The 20,303-nt window shown below is 34.0% G+C and overlaps 1 non-coding gene across 1 annotated transcript; it reads left to right on the top strand.

The window, feature by feature from the left end:
• Nucleotides 1–5,466: 5,466 nt before the first annotated feature.
• On the top strand, nt 5,467–5,541 carry LOC119469311. The gene has a single exon (XR_005198111.1). It is a non-coding gene; the product is annotated as a small nucleolar RNA SNORD59 (small nucleolar RNA).
• The last annotated feature ends 14,762 nt before the right edge of the window (nt 5,542–20,303 follow it).

Genomic DNA, 20,303 nt, shown 5'->3' with positions numbered 1-20,303 from the left:
TCTGACTGAATGATTTGTTTTAATGTCTTAACATTTTTTAATACATCTTATTTTCTGAGTTTCTTCAACTTACTACTATATTCACTGCTTTTGCCATGTATACATGTATAATAAATTAAGTATTCCTTTTCTCTAAATAACTGAATATCTATCATTGGTTAAATCTGGTCCTGTAACTGTTATGTCTTCAGTGTTTCTAGACTTTTGGGGTATTGTTAGGTAACCCTATTTTGTTTTATTTTCTTCTTTTCTTTATCTCTGTGGCAGTATCTTTGCAAAGTACCAGCTGTTGGTCCAGTTTAGTTTGTCTTATCAATCAGTTCTACCAGGAACTGTGTATATATCAACAGACTCTTTTAGCCTTACATGGAGAAGTACAGACGGCTAAGGTTACTCATAATAGATCAGGAAACCAGAAGCCAGTCCTTGGCATATGCTTTGCTTTTAATGAGAACAATGATTTGATTAATCAGATGGATGAACAAAAACTTATGCCCAGTTGTAGTACTTCATATTTTGCCCCTCCCAAGACTGAATCCATTTATAGCATTGGATTTCTGCCTTGGCATGTTCTTCTAATTTTCAAAATTGAACTGCTGCCTAGGATGACTTGATTTTATCTTCTACTTATTAGTCTGGAACTCAGGAGGGCAATGATTACCTGAATAGTAACCAAACTACTAATTTTTAAGACCATATTCATTTGACTAGTTGGCTGTCTATAATGAGACCAGCCTTTGCCATCATTATTCCTTTATTTCTGTTAGATTGCTGTTAACTCTCTGGCTTTCTGAAGCTATAGTAGCATAATAAGCTGAAGAGTGTCTTGTATATTAACTTATCAATAAAAGCTTCTTCACATAGTGTACAGTTATTCTCTGAGATTGTATAAACATCTTTATATAATTGATACTGATTAGATTATATAAAAATTCCAGAATACTGATCTCTGAGTAATCAAGACTTCACCTGTTACAACGTATTATTTTTAAAATGAAACTAAATAAAAAGTTTGCATTGAATCTAAATATAGTCATTAATTACTATGAAACTATAAAAATACTAAACCTAGATGTTTATTGCTAAATAATTGACTTAACATTTTATTTTCAACTTAACCATGTAGAAATGAAATAGTGGCATTTCGACTTGAAATGCTATAGTTTTCTATTCTAAATTGAACTTCTATTTAAAGCACACTTAAAAATACTCTGTACAAAGTTGGCTATTGAATATTAAGAACATAAACTTTTTTTTTGCATTTGAAATACAACAATTTCAAAGTGAAATCTAACACTTATTAAAACTGTTACCTAAACAGGATGAAGACAAATAAACTTTGATGTCCCAGGAAGCTTTTCAGACTACCCTGTCTGTTCAGCACACTGGCACTGTTACAGCCCTCAAAATTTCACTCCTAAGTTACTGCAACAAACTTATAATTACTTCATTTTCCATTAATTCTATCTTATTTCTTATTTATTTTTCACATTAATGTTAAGTGATTTTACTTTTAAAAAATTAAACATTTAATTGATAAACATGTATGTATTTACCAGGTACAAAATGTCTTGAGCACAATAGACTATTGAACATGAGGGTTAGAAGCAGTAAACCCTACACAAAGACTCATGTATAAATTTGGATTCCCCCAAAACTTAACTAATAGTCAGCTGTTAACTGGAAGCCTTTCTCATAACAAACAGTTGATTAACACATATTTTGTACATTTGTTATTTAAAGTACTCTTACAATGAAATAATCTAGAGAAAAGAAAATGTTACTAAGAAAATCAAAAGGAAGAGAAATTTTATTTATTGTTTATTAAGCACAAATGGATTATTTTAAGGGCCTTTATTCTCATTATCTTCACATTGAATAGGCTGAGGAGAACCAGAGGCATTGGTCTTGCATTCTCAGGGATAAGAGAATTGGAAGAAAATCTGAATATAATTGGACCCACACAGTTTAAACACATGCTGTTCAAAAGTACACACAAACACACACACACTATAAAATGACTATAGTTAATTAACATTAACTCACACTGTTATATTTTCATAGTGAGAACACTTAACATCCATTCTCTTAGCATTTTTCAAGAATATATTATTAACTATATAGTTGCCATGCTGTACAATAGAACCCTTAATCTTATTGTAGAAATAAGGTAGAAATTTCTGACCCACCTTTTTCCAGCCTCATACTCCAACCATCCTATCTACTCCTAATCATCAGCCTATGGTTTACTTCTATGAGATCAATACCTATAGATTCCACTTATGAGTGAGATTGTGCAGTATTTGTCTTTCTGTTCCTGGCTTAGTTACTTAACATAATGTGCTACGTGTCCTTCTATGTTGTTGCAGACCACAGAATTTCCTTCTCTCTTGTGGCTGAATAGTATTATGTTACATACATATACATAACATTTTATTTATTCTTTCATCCACTGATGGAAACTTAGGCTGATTTCATTTCTTGGCTATAGTGAATAACACAAGAATAAACAAGAGAGTGTGAACATATCGTTGGCATATCCTTTGCAATGTGAGGTTGTTTGCAATCTCCTTGTTTGATGTAGGTTTTTATGCTGTAAGCTTCTCTCATAGAACTGCTTTTGCTCTATGGATAGGTTTTGGTATATTGTGTTTTCCTTTTTTTTTCCCAGGAGATATTTTAAGTTTTCTTTTAATTTTGTCATTGAGCCATTGGTTATTTGGGAGCATGCTGTTTTCTTTCCATGTATTTGTGCATTTTTGAAGTTTCACCTATTACTAATTTCTAGTTCTATAACTTCGTGGTAAGGAAAGTTACTTGATGTGACTTCAGTTTTCTTAAATTTGTTGAGACTTATTTTGCGGTCTAACATATGATATATCCTGGATGTTTCATGTGTACTTAAGAAGGATGTATATTTTGCAGCTATTGGATGGAATGTTCTGTATCTGTCTATTAGGTCCCTTTAATTTAGAGTATAGATTAAAGCTGATGTTTGCCTATTGATTTCTTGTCAGGATAGTCTATTGCTGTAAAAAGGGTGTTAAAGATTCTATTATTATATTGCAGTCTATCTCTCCTTTTAGATCTATTAATATTTGCTTCATATATTTAGGGCCTCCAATATTGAGTGCATATATGTTTAAAATTATTGAACTCTCATGGTGAGGTGACCTCTTTTATTATTATATTATGGCCTTGTATGTCTCTTTTTTGTAGTTTGAAATAAAGTCTATTTTACCTGAGATAAGTATAGGTACTGCTACTATCTTTTTTTCAGCTATTGATGCCTTCTTTTGCTTTATTACTTTCATAAGATACATTTTTTTAATACCTTCAAGTGTATGTATGTACTTACAGGCGAAGTTGGCCTCTTGTAGTAAGCAGATATTTGGTTTGTGCTTTTTGTTTTCCTTCAATCCATGTAGCCATTCTTTACATTTTGATTAGACAATCTATTGGTTTGCATTTAAGCCAATAATTAATTACTGTTAATTACTACTATAATTTGGTTGTGTTCTAGTCATTTTATAAGTTCCTTTTTTTCTTTCTAGATGTCCTCCTTGGTGGCTAAGTTATCTCTAGTGACGTGATTTCATTTTTTGCTTTTTATGCTTAGTGTATTTGCTGTAGGTATTTGCTTGATGGTTACCATGAGGCTTACAAAAACATAACAGGTTTTTCTAAGCTGATAACAACTTAACTTTGAGTGCACACATCCACACACCCACACACACACACCCACACACTCTTTATAATTTTACTTAATTCCCCCAACACACATTTTAAATGTTTGACTACAATTTACATATTTTAACAAATTACTATAGCCATTATTTTTGATAGTTTTGTCTTTTGACCTGCATACTCAAGATATAGGTTTTCATCCACAACCATTATGGTATTAGAGTATTCTAAGTTTGAGTGCCTACTTTTATCAGTAAGTTTTATACTTTTATACTTTCAGATGTTTTTGAATTAATTATATTTATATTTAGTTTGAAAAATTCTCGAGTATTTCTGGTAAGACAGGTAAGATAGGTCTGGTGGTAATGAACTCTTCAGCTTTTTATCTGGGAAAGGCTTTTTCTCACTATTTCTGAAGGATACCTTTGCTAGGTATAGTATTCTTCATTGGCAATTCCTTGTCCTTCAGCACTTTAAACATATCATCCTAATCTCTCTTTCCCGGTAAGGTATCTGCTGAGAAATCTACAGCTGGCTCTATTAGAAATTCCTTATATGTTATTTGCTTCTTTTCTCTTACTGCTTACAAACTCCTCTCTTTATCTTTTGATTATAATATTGTATTAGTCCATTTTCATGCTGCTGATAAAGACATACTCAAGACTGGGAAGACAAAGAGATTTTATTGGACTTACAGTTCTTCATGACTGGGGAGGCCTCAGAATCATGGCAGGAAGTGAAAGGTACTTCTTACATGGTGGCAGCAAGAGAAAAAGAGAAAGAAGCCAAAGCAGAAACCCCTGATAAACCAAACAAATCTTGTGAGACTTATTCACTATCACAAAAATAACATGAGAAAAACTAGTCCCCATGGCTCAATTACCTCACCCTCTGTCCCTCCCACAATATGGGAATTCTGGGAGATACGATTTAAGTTGAAATTTCAGTGGAGACACAGACCATATCATTCTGCCCTGACCTTTCCAAATCTCATGTCATCACATCTCAATATCAATCATGTCTTCCTGACAGTCTCTTAAAGTCTTAAATTATTTCAGCATGAACTCAAAAGACCATAGCCCAAAAACTCATTTGAGTCAAGGCAAGTCCCTTTTGCCTATAAGCCTATAGAATCAAAAGCAAGCTAGTTGCTTCTTAGATACAACAGGGTACAGGTATTGGGTAAATACAGTCATTTCAGGTAGGAGAAATTGGCCAAAACAAAGAGGTTACAGGGGCCCATGCAAGTTCCACATCCAGTGAGGAAGTCAAATTTTAAAGCTCCAAAATGACCTCCTTTGAATCCAGGTCTCACATCCAGGTCAGACTGATGTAAGAGGTGGATTCCCATGGTCTTGGACAGCTTGGTCCCTGTGGCTTTGCAGGGTACAGCCTCCCTCCCAGCTGCTTTCATGGGTTAGTGTTGAGTGTGTGTGGCTTTTCCAGGCACACAGTGCAAGCTGTCAGTGGATCTGATGAAAGACATACCTGGGACTGGAAAGAAAAAGAGGTTTAAATGGACTTACATTTCCACATGGCTGGGAGGCCTCAGAATCATGGCAGGGCGGTGAAAGGCACTTCTTACATGGTGGTGGCAAGAGAAAATGAGGAAGAAGCAAAAGTGGAAACCCCTGATAAACCCATCACATCTGGCGAGACTCATTAAGTATCACAGGAACAGCATGGAAAAGACTGACCCCCATGATTCAATTACCTTTCCCTGTGTCCCTCCCACAACATGTGGGAATTCTGGGAGGCATAATTCAAGTTGAGATTTCACCTTCTGTGATGATTTCATCAAAATGACTTTCATTCTTCTGAGTTTGCTGAAGCCACATTTAGGTACTGAGAAGGAGTCTTGTAAATTTTATCTTTAAAAAAAAAATATATATATATATATATATATATAAGATATTTCAGTGGGGACATAGCCAAACCATGTCAAATATGTTTGATTCTAATATATCATGGAGTGGTCTCATTTGGAAGGACTCTAATTTTAGATTTTGATGTTCCCATACTTGGATATTTGTATCTTTTTGCAGGTTTGGAAAGTTTTCTGTTACTATTTTTTATTCTTTAAAAATAAGTATTCTACTTTTTTATCTTTTTTTCTTTGTCTAACTTGTATAACTCAATCATTTGATCTTTTTACCTGTCTCACAAATTCTGTAAGCTTTCTCAATTCCTTTTCATTGCCTTTTTTGGGGGGAATTTATAGAAATGCAAAATGCACTGGGAAGTCTCAGCAATAGAATCAATCAAGCAGAAGAAAAATCTTCAGAGCTCAAAGACAAGGTTTTCAAAATAACCCAATCCAACAAGACAAAAAAGAATTAAAAAAAAAAAAATGAACAAAGACTTTGAGAAGTTTGGGATTATGTTAAATGACCAAGCCTAAAAATAGTTGGCATTCCTGAAAGAGAAATCTAAAGGTCTGGAAAATGTATTTGGGGTCCTGGCCTTGCTGGAAATGTACACATCCAAATACTAGAAGCTCAAAGATTACCTGGGAAATTCATCACAAATATATTATCAACTAGGCACATAGTCATGAGGTTATCTAAAGTCAAGACAAGGGGAAGAATGTTAAGAGCTGTGAGACAAAACCAAGTGGTAATCTATAAAGAAAACCTATCAAATTAACAGCAGATTTCTTAGCAGAAACCCTAAAGTCTAGAAGGGATTGGGGCCCCATTTTCAGCCTACTTAGCAATTATCGGCCAAGAATTTTGTATCTAGTGAAACTAAGCTTCACAAAGGAAGGTAAAATACTGAGTGAATATGCCACTACCAAGCCAACACTGCAAGAACCACTAAAAGAAGCTCTAAATCTTGAAACAAATCCTCAAAACACATCAAAACAGAGCCTCCTTAAAGCATAAATTCCACAGGACCTTTTTTCTTTTTTTCACTTCTCTGACTATATATTTTCAAATAACTTATCTTCAAGTTCACACATTTTTCTTCTGCTTGATCAAATCTGCTGTTGATAATCTTATTTTTCATTTCATTCAGTTTTTTCTAGCTCCAATACTCTGATATTTTCAAAGTTTCAATTTGTCTATTAAATTTCTAATTTTAGTCACTTACTGTTTTTCTTGTTTTCTTGAATTGTTTTTTTCTTGAAACTTTCTTGAGAAAGTTATTTTAAATTCCTTCTCAAGCAGATTATGCAGCCTTCTTTCTTCAGGGCCAGTTATTATTACCTCATTTTTGTCCATTTATTGATAACATGTTTTCCTCATTGTTCTTCATCCTTGAGGCCACATGTCTATGTTTGCCCATTTGGAAAGGTAGGTGCTTACTCCATACTTCACAGACTAGATTGTGGGAAAAGTCCTGTGCCAGGCATAGTGCTAGGGTATGACAGAAGCTTGGGGCAGCTGCAGTTAGTACAGAACTGAAAGCAGCCTAGGGCTTGCCATGGCAAGCACAGTGCTACAGCGTTCCTTAAGACAGTTATTGGTGAGGCCTATATGTTGTTGAGTGTTATCTGAAGCCTGGAGCCACAGAAGTTGAACCTGCAGTGGTGGAAGCCAGATATTAAATTTGCCATGCATGCCTGAACCCTGCAGCTGTGTGGTTCTTCCTGGCACTGAAGTGAGTCTAGAGGCTCAGTCTTTGGCTACCAACATGGAATGTAACTCTTTGGAAGTTTTTCTAGTGCTGGTTTTTACTTTGGAGGGCTCAGTATTGGGGAACATGCAAAGTCCTATGCTCACATTTTTCTCTTTGCCCCAAATGATTTTTTTCTGTGTTTGTACTGTGCTACCTAGGGTGAGGGTAATGCAGATAGTGTAAAACTCTTCTTCTGACCCTCTTTAACACTTTATTTCTTATTATTGTGCTGCAGGAAGGTACTAGGATATCTTACTTAGTTTTATTAGCTTTTGTGAAGGTATTTTTGCATGTGGATAGTTGTCCAGTGATGTTTCTATGTGGGGGTGATTGCTGGAGGGTTCTATTCCAGCATCTTTCACTCTCTCTGAAGTCAAACAGACTATTATTATCAGGTCTGAGCTGTCAGAGGATGGTGCAGCATGTAGACTTGGAAAGTTCTCCATCATGGGACAAATCTCCTGGACTTCGAATACGTGTGTGGAGCCATACTTTCAACATTTCTCACTCTGTACTTTTTATTTCCTTAAGATTCAAGGTGGGTGTTCTGGAGACCTATCTGCAGAGTGAAGAGTAGACATACCTAGCCTTCAAGTAGAGAATTATTTCTAAAATATTATTTGGTTAGTTTATTCCCTGCCTATTAAGAACTTCACACTCTTTCAATTGCCTCGGTATAAAATTCCAAACTCTCCTTACAAGATGCAAATGCTCCAAGTCGTGGTTACTTGCCTATTATATCCTAACGCCATAGCTTGCTTTTTTACTCAGATTTGTGTTTCTAGGCTTTTATCCTATAAATTATATTTCCCAGTTTCTTTGACTAGGTAGCTTTCTAATAGGTTCTATTAACAGGAGATTCCAGAGTAAGATCAGAAAATGTGAAGAAAGAAAAAGACTATTTGTTTTTCTGAATTCAAGCCTTTGTCATTCAATACTCTTTGAATGTTAGTGATCAGTTACCATGAATGCCTCGTGGTATTCCCAGCACCAGCATGTCTGGGCTTACTCAGAGGTACCAAAAGCAAAGAAACCATGCCTATTGTCAAGCAGAGCACCAGCCACACTGCTCTCACATATCCACTGGGAAACAAACTCCCCCTTTTCTGCTGCCATAGCAGGGTGCTCTCCTTATAGCAGCCTGTGGGGACCAGGCCACTTTTTCTGTGGTTTAAACAACCTCTTTTTCTGTGATTTAAACAACCACTTTGTTTATACAAGCACTAGCAGTGCAGAGTTCCCTCTGAACACACAGCTCATTGCACTATTCCTTTGCGCCATTAGGTTCTCATAATGACACCTCTTTCCTTTAGTTCCTGACACCTCAGTTTGAAAATTATTCTTGCAATTACTGGTTTCTGAATATTTACAGGTATACTTTTTTGCTTTTAGCTAACCAATATATTTTTAATCAACTCTATTAAACACTGTCTACTTTAAAACATATAAGTGTTGTGAGGTGATGGTGAATGATTAGCAACTGGCTGTCCGATATGGATAGAGTAAAGGAGAAACATTGATTTATAGAACTTGCTATTTTTAAGATGTAAATACTCTCATCGTGTCTGATTCAAACTACAAATGTGATGTCAAAATACAGATTAGGAAGACAAGTACACAATACACTTAACATTATAAGCCCATTTCAGCACACACTTTGTTTTTGGTGTTCTGACAGGACCATTAATGAAGCAGTGATGGATACAATAAGGTCAGAAAATAGACCCTCGAGGATGGGAATCTGAGACTGCTATGTTTTAGAAAGTGGCCTTTGCATCATATTGAATTTCTTTACAAGAGAAAAAGGTCCACGGGGAATATGACATGTGCTGGTATGTTGATGAATTGAACCATCACTGCTTACATGGAATGAAGTGCCTGAGGAAAAGCATGCTTTGTCTAAACAAGTGGTTGCTGTACATGACCATTAGAGTGATGACAGCTAGTAGTGGACTAGGATGGCTATGTTATGATTGAGCTGCAGAGTTTATAGAAAGAAAATTGCAGGTTCAGGAAGAAAAGCTTCAGCTCAATTTACGCTAATAGAACCGGAGTTATTTTTGGTAGACTTCTTGAAGTTACAAAGTAAATGTGACTAAAAATAACTGATGTTCATGTGATTGAACATGTTTAAGAATTATAGTGTAATCCAAAGACTGGTCAAGCATCTACTACTAACAACCAGAACCTCTTTGGGGAAGTGGATTCATGACTTGGATGTTCAAATATAATTGAGACTTATGATTCCCCAAGATACCCTGGGCCTCCAGTTTCAATGAAAATGATAAGGATTGAATATTTTACTTCTCCAAATCTCAGATTGAAATATGACTACCACTGTTGGAAGTGGGGCCTCATAGGAGGTGTTTGGATCATGGGGGTGGATATCTCATGAATGGCTTGGTCCTCTCCCCACGATAATGAGTTCACAAGAGATCTGGATGTGTAAAAGGGTCTGAAACCTTTCCCTTCTCTCTGTTGCCCCCAGTCTCACCATGGCTCCCCTTTTGCCTTCCGCCATGATTGTAAGCTTCCTCAGGCCTTGCCAGAAACAGATGCTGGCACTATGTTTTGGGTATAGCCTATAGAACTGTGAGCCGAATAAACCTCTCCTGTTTATAAATTACCCAGTCTTGGGTATTCCTTTATGCAAAACAGATGGGTACAGGAAAGAACTTACTTTTCATCTTTACATAATAACATTGTAACCTGTCATTAGGAAATTCTTCAAAAGAGAATGTTCATTCTTCTGAAGATACAGTTCTTCTACTCCTTACTACTTCTATAACTAGAATCATATATTAATATGCTGTAAGGGTTAAGTAAAAAAGGTGACACAAGAAGAGAGTTTATTCTCAGTAATAGTTGAAAAGCTGTACTTTGTTTATGAAGGCTTATGGAAAAATGTGTAGAATCGGATTATAAAGATGTTGGAATAAGAAGAAAAATATAAAATTTCGAGTAAATTGTCTTTCTAGGTAACTTATCAGATTCTAGATGTTACATGTTAGTTCAAACATTGGAGAGTGGCTGAAAAAATTTGTATGGTGAATAGATTGAAATCTGTGCACAATAGTGAATGTTATTCTATGCAGTTAAGTATCAAAACTTCTCTGATACAACAGAAAAAACTCAAATGCTTAGGATGATAAAAAAGTTGTAACTCATTCTTTATGAAAAACCTGGATAGATATACTCAGCAGGAATCAGAAGAAAATTGCTTTACTACAGAATTGAGAAATGCATTCATGGAGCAATAACAGCCAGCTTCTTTATAAAGTTCTGTGATTGCTGAGACCTTTAGTTTGGGATGATGTTAGGAAATGAAGGATGATGTTAGGAAATTCCCCCCCCCACCCATATGTCAGTGACCCCCGAGGAAGGAAATGCTCTCTAGTTTTTGGAATAGAGACTGTCTAAAGAGACTAACCTAGGGCTTTCTACATGGTCTGCAGAACTTTGTGTTGGATTATGAAGATCCAGTGTCTGTGCTTTTGATACTGTTGTGAATTTACATAAAATGTGTATCCAGCAGGGAGCTGTCTTTCTTTTTATACATTTTGAAAAGCAGCTATTAAGAAGACCTCTCTAATTTCAATGTTCATTTGAAAGTAACAGAGGTGTTATTGTTATATTCAACTTCCTTCAATAAAGTGGATGGCATTACCACATTTAGAAGCAGGGATGAATAAAAGAGTAACAGAATGTCTTAAACCACAGAGATTTTGGTGGTGACAGAATAAACACATTTGTCAATAAAATATTTAGAAAACATATTAAAGTGATACTTTATTAAATAAAAAATTACATAATGTCTAGATCTGAAGGCATAAATCTGATGAAATTGATATAATGAAATAGTTTAGCCTTCAATCAAAGTCCAACAACTAGACTAGTTTACTGTCACTAGAACTCCCCAAGTGACAATAAGTCAGTGTTCCCTTGTGATAAGATCATTAGAAGTTAATGAAAGATATATTGTAAATAATTTTCTATGTTGTATTAGGAGCTATGGCCACTTACTAAGATAACTTTATCATGGCAAAATAGAAATACCATGTTCCAGTAGAAACAAGTTTTGAGTTGATATTTTCTGAGACACCTACTCTATGACTATGGTCCACTCATCAAATTGGACTTCTGCAAACATCAGGTAATAAATTAAACCTGGGTATATGTCTTGTGCATGAGTAGGTCACTGGGTCTACAGAATCTATCTGTCATTAATTCTCTTGTTCCTGAATTGGAGTTAACTTATTGGATACAAGCAGATTATTCATATTGGCTATCTAAACCATTGACTCGGGGCTATTATTTTAAAAAGTACTAAATGGAAGCCCCATTAGTCTTTTTTTTTTCTTAACCAGGATAATTTTTTTTTTTAAAAAGCACCACATAGCTGGGAGACTTCAATAAATTAATATCATTAGAACACACAAACATACACTTTGAAGAAGGAGGGTGATAGTATCTATCACATTATTAATTCAATTACATGTTTGGTCTGTGCAGAGGTTTATTAGCTTCTAAGAATGGCCACGGGTTGTAGTAAAATTTTACTTGGGAATGATTTCAATTGTGGCTGCAGTTTCAGGTGTGGTATTTTTACATGCAAGGTCTCTATGACTAAATATAAAATCGTTGATCTGTTAATTGCTCTTTTCACATCATTAAGAAAATCTCCCAGAAACAGTTTTTTTTTTAACTTAGAAAACAAAACAATACATTGTCATGGACTGCTGCAGATCTATATCAACTCTCAATCTGTCTGCGTTACAAAGATCTTAGTTTAATTGACATAACACAAACTGTAATACAGATTACCTCTTACACTGATAGTAGCATGTTGACTAGACCTGAGAAGGAGGGACTAGAAAATAAGTTAGCAAATAAGATGTGACACATGCATGCTAAAGGGTGAGACATAAATGCCATAGAAATTTAGGATCCTTCCACTCCAGTGAAATTTCTCAGCATGTAATATTCTAAAAAACTGCTATGATACTCTTCACAAATTGGGAGATGAGTTGTTGCTACTTACACAACCTATTACAAAACAAAAAACAAAACCATTGAATCCCTTGGTTGGGCCCTTTACATTTTAGAGCAGCATAGACTACATTCAGGTAATTATAAGACTGTAGGTTCTGAGTAGAACTCTGAGCAAGAAAAAGTTCTGCACAAATTCCAGAGCTGAACGCAGGCTTCTTTCTGACTGGTCCTAAAACCTAGCAGATCTAATTGTACTTTAACAGTTTTAAGTAGGTATGTCATATTAAACCTCTGAAAAGCCTCAATAGAAGATTCATAGCGAAGATTCCTGGGGATTTTGGATCATCTTATGACCTGTGAGATACTCTTCATAGTCTGCTATTAGGCCTTAAAAACGTAATACCTGTCTTTTGGTTATAAGATGCCAACATAACCTGAGGTGCCTATTATAAACTGTAACTAATCTATCACATTACAAGCTTTGGATTAATGAAAATGCAGCTTTTAATTGAAAAGTGTATATGTACTCTAGGCTAAGCAAAAGCAGTACCCCAGGCTCAAGTAGATTTTATAAGTATGTTTCTCATTCTCCCATGGTATCACCTCCTAGCTGCCCACTTTTCTGCTTCAAAACATATCTACCTTCTCATGGGAGAGTTCTTGGAATGTCTGTTAGAACGTTTTAGAAAGTCTGGATTCTGCACAGTATTTTGATTCTAACTGGGAATGGGCTGAGACAGCATCAGAAGCATCTCTAAAAGACACCAGCAAAGTTAATGCATTTGTTAGTCTTCATTGTCTGAACAGAATTGGCAAAATGTAACTATTGTACTTACGATTGAGAAGCAATGTTTTGCTTGGATAGTCAGGAATTGGAGAATTACAGGTTGGTGATATCTCTAAAAATGATACTGGGAATTTCAGATTGACATTTTGGAATTGGAATGGAATACATATATATTAATATTATGCATACATATCACACACATACATGTATATATGGGCAAACAAGTATATAGAAATATTTTTATCACAAACATACACATATGCCAATATATATTTTCAACTTCATCTAAAATTATTCATTTTTTTATATGAATACATATATACACAGCACACACACACATATATATTATGGATATGAAAGGCTCACCATATATATATGCATATCTATATGTATGTTTATGGAAGGCTCATATTTAGAGGGAGCCTTCCATATCCACAGAATTCATAGCTATAGATTTAACCAACCATGAATTGAAAACATTTAGGTAAAACAAAAAATCACAGCAATAAAAATAGCACAAATAAAAGAATATGGTATAACAACTATTTACATAGCATCTACTTTGTATAAGGGATTAAAAGTAGTCTAGAGATGGTTTAAGTATATGAGAAATTGGCCTACATGTCATTTACCAAATATGAGTTTTATGGCTACAATTTGTGCTTCTGTTCATAGCACCTAGAAGAGTACCTGGTTCAAAAATTATTTCTTAAATAAAGGAGAGGATAATTATTATAGTTGATGATACACTGAATTCTTAAAATGTGCTAATATAAAAATGCTATGCAATTTTATTTTTTTAAATTTATATTGATAAATAATAGTTGTATGTATTTATGGAGTCCATGCAATTTTTGATACAAGCATACAGTGTGTAATAATGAAAGTAGGGTAATTAGAATATCCATCATCTAAATATTTGTCATTTCTTTGTAGTGGGAACATTCCAAATCTTCTAGCTATTTTAAAATATACAATAAATTATTTTACTATAGTTAACTTATTTTTGTATTGAATGCTAGAATTTATTTCTTCTATCTAACTGTATTTTTTTACCCGTTTGTCAATGCTCATTACCCTTCCTAGCCTCTGGTAACCACCACTCAAATATTTTAGCTCTTGCATATAAATGAGAACATGCAGTATTTGTCTTTCTGTGTCTGGCTTATTTCATTTAACTTTATATCCTCTAATTCCATCCATGTTGCTGCAAATGATAGGATTTCATTCTTTTTAGGCGGATTAGTATTTCATTTTGTATATATACCACTTTTTCCTTACCCATTCATTCACTGAGGGACACTGAGGTTAATTCTGTATCTTGGCTATTGTGGATAGTGCTGCAATAAACATAAGAGTATAGCTATCTCTCTATATGCTGATTTTCTTTCTTTAGGATATGTAACAGGCAATGGGATTGCTGGTTGTGTAATAGTTCTATTTTCAGTTTTTTTTTAAGAAACCTCCATACTGTTCTCCATAAGGGCTGCACTAATTTATATTCCCACCAACATTATACGAGCATTCCCTTTTCTTCACATTCACTCTGGGATTTTGTATAAGGGACTTGAGCATCCACAGATTTTGTTGTCTGCATATTATGTTTGAATGAATCCCCTCAGTCTCTTGTGGATACTGAAGGGAAATCCTGTACATATAGACATATATAATATCTAGATATAGTGAATATTTATATATAAATATATATAAATACATATGTAGGGAAAAGTATATGATACAAACACTGGAATGATATCTTTGTTGTCTACCTCTCCATGTCATTCAAGTTTGACTTTCATAAAGAGATCTTTTATGAGACTTTACATCATTTCTTCCTTGATAACTTCGTGAGAATTATCAAGCCCCTACTCTATTTCTCCTCTATCTGTATTTATTAATATAAATGATGTTACATATTTATGCTTTCATTGTTTATATATTCATTAACCGAATATCAGTTTTAAGGCTTCAGTTTTTGCCTTTCTTCTTAGCACCTAAAAGAGTACTTGACTCAAAAAGTATTATTTTTTTTAAATTATACTTTAAGTTCTGAGGTACATGTGCAGATTGTGCAGGTTTGTTACATAGGTATACATGTGCCATGGTGGTTTGCTGCGTCCATTCCCCGGTCATCTACATTAGGTGTTTCTCCTAATGTTATCCCTTCCCTAGCCACCTGCACCCCCTTGACAGGCTCCGGTGTGTGATGTTCACCTCCCTGTGTCCATGTGTTCTCACTGTTTAACGCCCACTTATGAGTGAGAACATGTGGTGTTTGGTTTTCTGTTCTTGTGTCAGTTTATTTCTTAGATAAAGGAGATGATGCTTACGGTTGACGATACATCCTTTAAAAATGCTAAGAGTGGATATAAAGTGCTCTCACCACAAAAATATCTGTAAAAGGTAATGCATATAACACTTAGCTGTATTTAATCATTCAGCAATGTATACTTCATGACATGTTGTACACAATAAATATATACAATTTTATCTGTAAATTTAAAAAATAAGAAGATGAGTAGTAATTAATGTTGTTCTGACTCTGCCACCAATTAGGTTTGAGCTGTTTGGCATGCTTTATCATTTTACCAATGTTAGTTTTGTCACCTGAAAAATGGTGATAAGTATCTCCACAGAAAAATAATTTATTTGCATAGTGACTTACTGTATTTAAAAAGAACTTATATGAATTCTTAGTATTGACCTATAGATTCTGACAATATCTTTTTATTCCCAGTCACTTTAGTCATTGTATGCCAGTGCTAATTTGCGTGTTTGCTTCAAGATTATGAACATTTACTTAAGGATAAATCTTCAAGTTATCAGTAATGTATTATACACATTATATGTTTAGAGATATTTGAAGACTTTAAAATAACTATAATCCAGAATTTTCCTTATTCTACCAATTTATCTCAATTCAAACATTACTTTAGCAGAGTTTATTTATTTATTATTTTTCTCTGCTTTGAATTTCTGTATTTAAACTGCATGGGACATCAAGCTGTGCTTTCAATTAACTCAGAAAAATCTTCCACTTGCAGCAGCAAGGAGTCCCATTACAGAGGGTAATATCCACAATCTGTTTTTCATCTTATAATTATACAAGAAATCTTCTAACAATAGAATGCTCACAAGAGACACAATCTAGTATAATCACACATAGATGCAGATCAGTTTAAATGTCTCACTTCTTGTTGTCTTCATTTTTTAGAAGAGCTAACTTCTTTTGGAAGATTTGACTCAGAGGCAAATAAACATTTAAGAAACATATATATTGGTTCTATATCTTGTTGAATTGTATCTTTGATTTTGTTTGCCTTAAATGATGATAATTTTCTATTCTATTAAATGTCCTTTGTATAATGTTGTAGTTAAATGCACTTGCTCTTGGAGCATGGCTTTGCATTCGATGTTCATTTACTATCATCTACTGTATTCCATTGGGTAATTTACTAGACATTTATGGGCCATAATTTCACTATCTGTAAAATGAAATAATAGTAACAACTAATTAAATTATAATTTTTAAACAATATACCAGGTAAAACATTCCTGAAGAAATATATATTTGCTTTTAATATTTTCTTGCATAGTCTCCCTAACTCAAGTATATGAAGTTTCAACCACTTTCTGACTTTGGAAACACAAATGTAGATTCGACTTCATATAAAGTTTATTATTTAAGTCACTCTGTTATCATAGTGATGGAAATCTAATCAATTCAGTCAAGAATTCTTTGTAAATTAAAGCAAACTTCATAGTTTGGCAAGAAGCTCTTTCATCTTTGGTGTATTACCTTCATCCACCCCACTTGCATAGCCTTCCTTCTGTGGTAACTTTAGCTGCAGCAAAGCCAAATGGGCTTAGTTTCCCCAAAGTACCATTTTCAGTCTTTCATGATGTATTCATTTAATATGAAATGCCAAACTTAAGTTTAGAAAACTCCTTCTTCAAACTCCTATAGCACTGTGATGTTCTATGAGTAAGATATTATATAAAACAAGCTTTCTACAACTGTTTTTACTCTTTCTCATAAACCTATATTATAATAGCTACATCTACTTCATTTTTAATCTCTTTCACTAAACTATGAAAAAGATAAGGATGTTTTTCACTTACATATCTCCAGTTTTTATGATATTAATGAATATATTATATTCAATACCTATTTTAAAATAAATATCTGGTACTTTGGACAGTGGAGATATTTTGACATACTCTTTTTGGCTTTGGATTGGTGCCATATGTGCAAAATAAGCTTTGTCTATGCAATTTTTTGACATTCTATTTATGAATTTTAACATACAAATGGAAATACACAATAGATGTATACAACTTGATGTGTTTGGCAAAAAATACACATTCATTCCATTAAATTTCTTGACTCATGATTTTAAAGTCTATTTTATCCCTTGTAGTGTTATTAATAATTTGAAGGCACATATGTAAGAAGTGAATAAGCTGAATTTCTTAACATACACCCAAAGCAAAAGTCAACAAGAAAGAGGGAAAGAAAACAGACGCCTCTGTTGGGGTTTCAAGTATTTGAAGAAAAGGGTCAGCACTGAGATGTTGGAGTAACTAAATGCAATAGGATATATGCATTTGTCTAATATTAAGAAAAAGAAAAGACAGATATGTTGTTGGCTCTGAACTGCTACAGAGAAATCTTTTTAAATCTGAAAGTATGAGCCAGTGCAACTGGATTTAAAACATAAATATCTCCCACTTAAAGTTGGCTACATCTCTTTGTGTATGTAACAGTTCATGTTACATTTATTGCTGTTTTCTCTTTAATCACCTGGAGGTTTTGCAGATTTGTTTTTCTTAGGTTTATATTTTACATAGGAAGCAGTAGGTAGCCATATGAAAAATATAAAATTTTTGAAGAAAACTCTAGTTACTCTTAACAGCTTTGTTTATGAGTCAGAGTTAAACTTGTAAGAAGGGATAAGAATGAAATAAATTGAAAGTATAAATTAAGATCTATAAAATTCTTACAATTTCAAATAAAACTGCCATAGGTATGTTTGTCCTATAGAGTCCTGCTACTTACTTGCTTTCACCTTCTTTTCTTCCTGCCTTTATTGAATTATTTAAAGTATCTATTGCATACAACCAAGGATCTGTCAAGCATTAGGTATACAAAGTGTACGAGAGAGAGTTTTTTAACATTTGGACCTGGGATTTAAAAGAGAAATGAGTTAATAACGGATACTCAGGGTGGTGCATAAAGGTCAAATATAATAAGGTATAAAGACATACAGTTCAGAGAGAACACGGAATGTTAACAAATGTGAAACAAGTTTGATATGGCTGAAAAACAGATAATGACTGGGACAGACGTTAGTCTAGAGAGAAAAGCTGAAATCAAGATATGGCATCACTTGTATGGTTGTTTTTGTTGCTGTTGTTGTTTCAAGTTTAGCCAACATCTGAAGGGAAATGAGTAACTACCAAAAAATTTCAATTAGGTAAATGGCATTTTCAAATATGGATCACAGAAAAAATTACTCTTCCTATAAAAATGGTTAAATACTTGGAAAGTAGTTATGTTGTAATTGTAAAAGTATTGAGTAGAGACATGATGATTATTCATAACCAGGATAGGACAGTAGAAACAGAGAACTGGACTTATTCAAAATTTAATTACAAAGTTCTGGTAATTAAAAATGAGAGAACCAGGAAACAAAAGTTTAATAAGAATGTCCCAGATGTTAATAAATACATATTTTTAAATAATAAACATTTGTGAAGTAAATATTAACCAGAACACAGCTGAAATGGGGATACAAAAGCTAAATAAAACTTCTTAAATAAGTGCTTAAAAGAACAATGCATTATGATTAATTCATCAGGTGGTTCAATTCCATAATAACCACCATAATATGACAACTTTTATGTAACTCTTAAATATTGAGGAACATATTAAATAATATTAGTAAGCATATGCTAGATTTGATCAACAAAACTTACAATGTTGATTAACTGGTTATAGAAAGATCTCAAACAAGGAGAATATACATATTCTGATAAATATTAATCATCTAATAGGCTATGAAACACTCAGAATTGAAAAACTGATTTTGGATTTAGAATATCTTTAAGTTAGTCATTAATAAGAAAACAAAGCAAAATATATACTCATGCAAAGATAATAGTAAAAAGACAAAATTGCTGTGAGGTAATATATTTGCTTCATATATAACAGAGGCAATTAGTGTTTAGAATTTATATAAAATTCTTATCAATTTGAAAAAATGATCAAAACAAATAATTTGGAAAATAATTTTGTCATTCTCTTTTCAAATGTGTATAGTTTCAATATTTTGCTGATAAGGTTTGGATCTCTGTCTTCGCCCAAATCTCATGTCATATTGTAACTCCCAATGTTGGAGGTGGGGGCATATGAGAGGTGATTGGATCATTGTGGTCGTTTCTTGTGATTTAACACCATCTCCCTTCATATTGTTCTTCTTGTGATAGTGAGCTATCATGAAATCTGATCATTTGAAAGTGTGTGACACATCCTCCCACTTGCTTCTGTTGTGGGCATGTAAACTGCCTCACTCCCTCTTTGCCTTCTGCCATGACTAGAACCTTCCTGAGGCCTCCCCAGAAGCAGAAGCCGCCATGCTTCCTGTATAACCTGCAGAACCATGAGCCAATTAAACTTATTTATCAGAGTCTCAGGTATTTCTTTATAGCAATGTGAGAATGGACTAATACAGACAATTGGTACCAAGGAGTGGGGCACTGACAGAAAGTTACCAGAAAATGTGGAAGCAGGTTTGGAATTGGGGAAATGGGCAGAGGTTAGAAGAGTTTGGAGGGCTCAGCAGAAGACAGCAAGTTGAGGAAACATTGGGAACTTTTTAGATATTTGTTAAATTGTGAATGAAATGCAGTTAGTGATATGCACAAGAAAGTCAAGGCTGAGGAGGTCTCTGATGAAACTGAGGAACTTATTGGGAACTGAAACACAGGTCACTTTTGTCACGCTTCAGCAAACAGCCTGGCTGCACTGTGGCTATGCTCCAGGGATCTGTAGAACTTTGAATTTGAGAGATAATTTAAGGTATCTGGTGTAAAAAATTTATAAGTGGCAAAATGTCAATAATTAACCTGGCTCCTCTAACAACCTATGCTCATAGGCATGAGCAAAGAAATGACCTGAAATTGGAACTTATATTTAAAAGAAAAACAGAGCATA

This window comes from Cebus imitator, unplaced genomic scaffold (assembly GCF_001604975.1).
Source record: "Cebus imitator isolate Cc_AM_T3 unplaced genomic scaffold, Cebus_imitator-1.0 Scaffold626, whole genome shotgun sequence".
NCBI classification, from domain to species: Eukaryota; Metazoa; Chordata; class Mammalia; order Primates; family Cebidae; genus Cebus; species Cebus imitator.
The sequence above is the reverse complement of the archived record's forward strand: the minus strand, read 5'-3'. Positions and strand labels throughout refer to the sequence as shown.